The sequence below is a fragment of the Aplysia californica genome, unplaced genomic scaffold (assembly GCF_000002075.1).
Source record: "Aplysia californica isolate F4 #8 unplaced genomic scaffold, AplCal3.0 scaffold01436, whole genome shotgun sequence".
In the NCBI taxonomy this organism is placed as follows: Eukaryota; Metazoa; Mollusca; class Gastropoda; order Aplysiida; family Aplysiidae; genus Aplysia; species Aplysia californica.
The window spans coordinates 1-7,262 of NW_004798706.1; positions in this window are offsets into that span (position 1 = coordinate 1).

A 7,262-nucleotide genomic window follows, 5' to 3' on the forward strand; every position below is an offset into this window, starting at 1 on the left:
CTTTTGTCACGTCTGCCGTCATTGTATTCACGTCTGCCACGAACAGGGAACATTGTGCTTACAATTGTAGTTCCAGGGGCTAAGACAGTTACATGTTACCTGTTAATTAGAAACCATTTATTTACAGCCATGTGTGTGATGAGTTGAAGGGCACGAGTGAAGTGAATAAAATACTTTCGATAATTTTTGAACGGTGAATATTTGTGAAGCGGGAGCACCATTGCTCGAGCCTCGCGTTATCTTTCATTAGCTCCATTTCTTCTAATTTAAATCGTTTTGAAAAAGCGCTAAATTCCAAAGGCAAAAACGGGAATCTACATGCACAGAATAATACTGAACTTTTACGGAACACATTAACATTTTTGGACTCAGTAAGATTTCTTAACCCTTTGTCAGCCTAGACAGTTGGGACAAAAACTCTCAAAAAGACTGGAATTTGAATTATGCAGTATAGTTTGTTTATTTTCGTTTGCATGTGGTTAAAACAAGAAAAAAAAACAATCACTCTGTCTAATCTCCTTGTGTCCTGCGAGTTTTGAAAATTTGGATAGTCAACAGAATGTAAAAAAGGCAATTTTTGAAGGTCAGTACAAAGTAAGATTACGACACCTTCTCTCTGGTGTTAGTCTGGGGTGGGGCAAAGAAAGGGGGAATTTACAGCATACACCTGAACATCAAAAACGTAATCCATTTTCATCAACAAAACAGTCTGAGTAAAGGTGAAAATCCATATGTGCGGCAGCGGAACGGCAGCGGGACGAAATGTGCGATATCACAATTAGCAAATGCAATAGGGGAAGGCATGTTGGCTATCGTGATGTCATACGCGTCTCTTCGCTGTCAGTTCTATGATTCGCGCCCTTTTCTATGAATCTTCTTCATAGAGGCTACACATCTCTGCTTTTAATTATTATTGACTAATTATCATCCATATTTTCTATGTTCTTGCATTGATTCCATTAATTTAACTGCTTTATTATCTCTATGTAGAGGTATGTAATTGTTATTTCAATCAATTTAATTAAATAAATACATTTTACTAAGGTTACCAATTGTCGGGTAAATTCGCCACTGCCGACGGGTAACTTCGCCAGTATTATAAAGTTGCAATTATCTTGATCTTTTGTCACTAGCATAACGAACAGGTCCTTCCATTCCTTTGCCATTCAGGACAGCCCACAAGGCACCATGTGGGCATATCAAGAAAATGGGTGGATGAACGACGACATAGGGGTGCAACGGTTTCAGCAAGTTTTTCCGTGTCAAATGAATTGACTGCATCACACAGAGGTTCTTCACAGTCAACTATTCCGCCACATTCATAATTTTGTCTGCGGCAGAGCTGCGGCAGCGGCAGAATCGCTCCTGGGTGCGATTTTTATCGACCGTCCTGCACTTATGGATTCAGACATTGATATTTCTATTGGAGCGGTTTTTATCGTCCCGCTGCCGTGCCGCTGCCGCTGCCGCTGCCGCTGCCGTCCCGCACATATGGATTCAGACATTGATATTTCTATTGGAGCGATTTTTATCGTCCCGCTGCCGTGCCGCTGCCGCTGCCATTGCTCGTGACAACAGCACATATGGATTGTCACCTTTAGTCTGACAAGCCTTTGACATACAGCCTGAACCCAAAGTAAAAAGCGGGTGAGCACTTTTCGAGACTCACGTGGAGACCGTTAGTCTAGACGATCTCGGGAAAAGGTAAATCTAAGTAGATATAGAGACTATTTGACGTGGGAGAAGGGCGATGTCGCTGTCTTAAAATAACCAATATGTTGGCGAGGTTACTGTGTAAATTATTTGTGACTTTGGGAATGCACCCTAAGGGTGGGGTTTATAATCTAGAGATCTAGTGCCCACAGAAAGAAACTTGTTTATTACTGAATCAAGACTTTTTATCTTTTCTTGAAAACATACTTTTGTTAGTCGCTGGCCTTTAGGAGAGATGTGCTCGAAACTTGCCTTAAAATTGTGTCGCTCGTTTAAAAAATGTAATCAGATATGATGTGCGTTAGGCCTGGAAGTAAATCGTTTGGAAGATATTGGCAGTGACAAGATAAGCCGGATAAGCCCGTGACGTCACACAAAGGCTGTCGTTGACGGAGCACACTGAACTGTATTCAGAAAATCCACACGTTGAAACCACCGCGTCGGCCTCCGGGTTTAACTTTTTGTCAAGCAGTTTTTCATCCACATGATATGCGGTTCTGCCGCCAGGTTTGCCTTACCATTCCGAACCGGAAGTTTGGAACGTACAGTCTTCACAAAAAAGACCACTTGCAAAAGTGCACGCAGAATAAAAACCAGAAAATCAATTAATTATTCCTTCTTTGACATACATTTAATTCATCAATCCATAGCCATAAGTGAAAAAAAAAGAAAGAAATGTCTTTACAATCGAATACGAAATGCGTAATCCCAAGCGCTCAAAAGGGACCCACCTTCAAAATCGAAAATCACAATTATTACGTAATCGCCTTCATGATTTCAACCTTCGTGCGCGTCGTGGAGGTCAGAAAACCTAAGCTGACCCAGAACCAGCGAGCCAACCGTAAAAGCTGGTACACTGCGCACCAGAGGGGGATATGTGCCCTGTGGACAGAGGTCCTGTTCACTGATGAATCTTGGTTCAGTCTGACACCCAGTGATGGTCGAACCCGCATCTGGAGGCGTCCACGGGAGCAGCTTGCTGCCAATGCAGTTCAAGAAGTGATCCCGTTTGGAGGCGGCTCCATTATGGTTTGGGGTAGAATCAGCAGGCATCGAGAACACCCCTTTACCATATCGACGGTATCCCGACAGGGCAGCGGTATCTGCAGGAGATCCTTCGACCTCTGGTCGTCCCGGCGCTGGAGCAGATTGGGCCTGCTGTTATCCTTCAGGACGACAACGCCACGCTGCACAGGTCCAGGGCATCAACGCCTTCGTGCAGCAGGCGGGGATTACCCGCATGGTTTGGCCAGCCAACAGTCCAGACCTCAATCCTATTGAACAGTTGTGGGCTGAGCTCGGTCGGAGAGTTCGGGAGAACCACCCTTTGCCCGCCAACCAACAACAGCTGTTTGGATGGCTGCAACAAGAATGGAACAACATTCTCCGGGCCTTTCTGACATGCCTGATCAACTCTATGCGCCAGCGATGCCTTGACTGCCTTGCCGGGAATGGGGTGGGCTCACTCGCTTCCGATAATTCCATTGACATCCACGGACTTAAACTGGTCGTTTTCTTTGACATTGCTGAGACTTTTTTAGACCCTTTCTTTTGTGACTTTCGATTGTGAGGGTGGGTCCATTTTGAGCGCTGGGAATTACGCATTTCGGTTTCGATTGCAATGAAATTTCTTGTTTGCACTTTAGGCATGGATTGATGAATTAAATAATGTATGTCAAAGAAGGAATAATTTGATTTGCTGGTTTTTATTTTACGAGCAATTTTGCTTAGTGCTCCTAAACTTTTTGTGAAGACTGAACGTGTAGGGGGCCTAAATTGCAAGCAAATCGTCACTGTCAGTACACTCGCTGCGGTTAAACCACGCGTGATGTGGATGACGCCTGGTTGGATCGTACATGTGAATGGCTCTTAAGGTGTACAGAGTGTGTGGCTTTGAGTACTCACGGCTGGGTGGATCTTTGTGTCTGGTCACCACTGAACATTACGAACGACGCGTTGAAATGTGTCGAGTAAAAAAAAAGACATATTTTAAAGTACTGTTTCTCAGAATTTCAGAACCTTACATTATTACAAATATTTTTTAAACTCTTTAAAACTTAAAAGAAAAGAAATACTGTTTAAATGTTAAAGGGGGGGAAAGATTAGATTTTAAAAAGAAAAGGAAGGGAAAAAACCAACCAATCATTTCATGACTCTCTTTACAAGACAAGATACATGTACTTTAAATTGGTTCGTTTTGCATTTATAGGTGCTTTTCATAAAAACCATATCCGTTTTCGAAAACAAATTTTTCTTCATGAATTTTACGTCAAATTCCTTTTTGGGGGAATTAAATTATCTGGACCAAATTAAAACATTCTAGTACATGTACAAATTTTGCAAGAGACAGTCAGAAAAAGTTTGAGTGTCATGCGAACTGAAGTTTTAATATAGGCATAGATCGATACGTTGTTTGTTTGTTTATTTGTTTGTTGTTTTGTTGGTATAATCACCAATGGATTTTTTCCATTTCCAGAACCTAGCGTAATTTCTTTGTCATTTTGGGGTTTGTTTTTTTGGGTGGGGTTTTTTTTCGTTGTATTACTCATTATACGTAGTGGTCCCATTGAAGCACTACACATTTTTTGCTGATATCAAGAATTCCGCGGAGGTTCTCGTGGTCTGGAGGTTTCGTTGTTCGCCTTTCTTTTAAGTCCCGGGTTCTCTAAAAAAAATTCTCCGTAACTGTTTTCCCTCGTCTGCTTTCGTCTCCACTCTCTGCCCCCCTCCCCCTTCCCCATCTACTTTTGTCTTGCCCCTTCTATGGAATCCTGGCTCATTCTACTTTCTGCAGCCTTCCTACTGCTACTCCTTGGCTTCTTCTTACTGGTGTCTTTCAGCCACACCCTTTCTTGGGGTAGGTAAGATCTAACACCTAGCTTTCTCGGATATGGGCGAAAAAATCTCGGAGGTCCCGTTTGCAAGTTTCGCACGTTAAAGATCCCTTGGGGGTCCTAAATCGTTAAGAAGAGTAAGCTTCGGCCGCCACCCGGGCAGAATTCAAAATTAATTCCTACAGAATTGAATTAATGAGTCCCGCGCTTTCATATGACCTTGTGCAGTTGCCAGCGCCGTAAAACACTTACCAAAACAAAACGAAGAAATTTGCTTTTTAAGTTTCTAGAATTTGATACAGTGAAACTCTGCTACAACGAACTCGGATTCAACAAAACTCGGATTCAAAGAAATGGAATGGATTTCCTGCTTTTTAAAAATTCATTAAAATCAAAATTAACTCGGAATCAACGATCATTTAAAGGACCAAACTCGAATCTAACACTAACAATGTCAGATACAAGGCCATCAGCCCATCGAAGCTGTTTACTCTATCCCGAGGGACCATCGATAACAATACACCGTGAACCATTACAAGCTTAACCTTAACCTATTGCCTATATTCTACACCTAATGCCACCAGTCGGGAGTTTTTTCCCCCATCAACACGAGCGTTGTTGACACACGCAGAAGACATGACGTGTCGAGAGAGTGCCAGGAGGTTATGCTTTAGTAGAGGTTTTACGGCGCTCACAACTGCATAAGGTCATATGAGCGCCAGAATATTAGAGGTGTTACAAGAGATTAACAAACTTTACAAACATACAAAAGAACTTAAAAAGAAGGGGAGATAAGGACGATAGATATTTGATAGGAAAGAAGAAGCAAACCACACCAGAGCACCCGCCAACCACCCACCGAGAGAGGTAAGATGGGCGCCAGCACATTTGTGGCTGTGTACTGTAACTCAAGTAACTGTGTGTGTCTGGAGGATAGATGGGGATCTGGGAGGGGGGCGGCGGCATTCTGGACGTGGAAGGACAGAGAGGCAGCCGTGTCACAGTCATATACCCCCCCCTCTCCAGTTACTAAACAATGTTAGGCTGCCTAGACATAGACCTACGTAATGAAATGTGTGCTGGTCTTTGGAAACAACAACACAACTTGTAGTCCAATGGATAAAGTCATCCTTGCTCAAAGTCAACAATTTTTGTTCGGTGCCGAAGTGTTCATTTTATTAATCAGAATTCCACTGTAATTTGTTTTACTTGTAATAAAGGCGCTTTTCAAATTGACATGAGTCCCAATATTTTCCTTATTAGTAAGAAAGAGTGTAAACAATATTTTGCTTGAATGATTTACTGTTATTTTTTAGTGAATGTAAAAGTTGTTCCCGCATCCGATCCGGACATTGAGGATTGCCTTGTTAGTGAGACAATTTCCTGGGCCTTCTGCATATTATTGTGATAGGGTGGCCAGTACCTTTCCACACCGCCTTTACTTTCCCAACTCGAAGTCAGGTACCCATTACTGCTGAATGGGCAGGAGGGGGCCAACAAAAAAAAACAGTGTCCGAACAGAGGCTCTAACCGAGACTTTTCGCTTCGGAGACGAGTGCACTAACCGCTCCGCCAATGTACCCTACTCTAAGTGAATGTGGAACTGCATTTTTTTTTTAATATTATAATTTGCATGTACAGAGCTATGCATGTTTTTCATTAAGTGCGTAGAAAAATGATTTTAACACGGATTTGCACGGTATCAATTTCATATTATTAGCGAACAAAGTAATATTATTACGGGATTGGATGTAAGATAAGTGTAAAGGGTGGGGGGTGTCAAAAAGTCCCCAACAAGGTGTAAGATTATATTTGAACAGGCCCCAAGGACTCTCAAGCTTCAGATGTCACGAAACGTTAATGGCCTTTCCCTTACTAATTTTACCACTGAAACCAGGTGGTTTCATATGCAAATATCTCGACTTTACTTTAAATGAATATTTTTTTTCATCAAAAGACAGAAAAATGAACAAGCTTTATGATGTTACCAATACAAACGGTTTTTGAAAAGTTTTCTCGCATCTTTGCGAGTCTGCTCCCTCTGCAGACACAGATTTCTCCAACACTACAACACTACAACACTACAGGCCCAACATTTGAGAAGCTCTTCATGATTCCATTGTGTAATGACACATTTGCCATTCCTTGAGTGATATCTTTGTAATTTTTGGTTATCTTTTTACCTGAATAGTGGACGTGTTTAATACAATTGTAATTCCCCAATGTGTTCGATTTATCTAATAATAATAAATTGCATTTATATAGCGCATTTCCACAAAGAAGTGCTCAATGCGCTGTACAATAATACAAAGAACATATGAAGCGCACAGCTCCTATAGTAATCCTCTCTCTCTCTCTCTCTCACTAGTCTCACTCTCTCTCACTAGTCTCTCTCTCTCTCTCTCTCTCCCTCTCCCTCTCTCTCTCTCCAGTACATCCTTGAGTACAGACAATCCCACAAAGTTTACCCAGACACCCTCGCACACATCATCTGTGCCCAACTGTACTTCCAACCAAGTAAACACACACAACACAGCAGCAATATTCTAGTAAAGAAATAATTTAATGATATGCACAAAGAGGCAATGAAATTTGGAAAAAAAATATTCCTGAACATGGCATAATTTCAACCTTTTCCATAAAATATCCCATAAAGAAACATAGCCACAGGGCAACAACTGCAAGAAACATTAATTAAAACTAATAGATACATAC